The following is a 358-nucleotide window of genomic DNA, read 5'->3' as shown; positions in this document are numbered from 1 at the left end:
AGCAAATCACCTGTATGATGCAGATAATGAAACTACGGAAGGAATATATTAAAATTACAATTTGATATACCAAAAATAGAAATTCTGCTACAGTAAAAAAGTTGTGTGTTTATGTGGGGATGTTAAAGATAGGGAGGATAAACCTCATGTCATGTTTCCTCTGTCAACTCATACCTGCAGTTTCATTAAGATTCCACGCTAAAAACTTGTTATAAATTGGCACAACTGAGATGCGTCAGATGAAATTAGAATGGATTTAAGGATTCAAAATAACCACTTTTGCAGGTCAGTTCATCGATACATCATCATTTATGGTAATAATCATGTCAGTGCTTTCATCTGTGGCATGGAGAAGGCT

This window comes from Asparagus officinalis, unplaced genomic scaffold (assembly GCF_001876935.1).
Source record: "Asparagus officinalis unplaced genomic scaffold, Aspof.V1 AsparagusV1_Un53, whole genome shotgun sequence".
NCBI lineage: Eukaryota > Viridiplantae > Streptophyta > Magnoliopsida > Asparagales > Asparagaceae > Asparagus > Asparagus officinalis.
Note: the sequence above shows the minus strand (reverse complement) of the source record.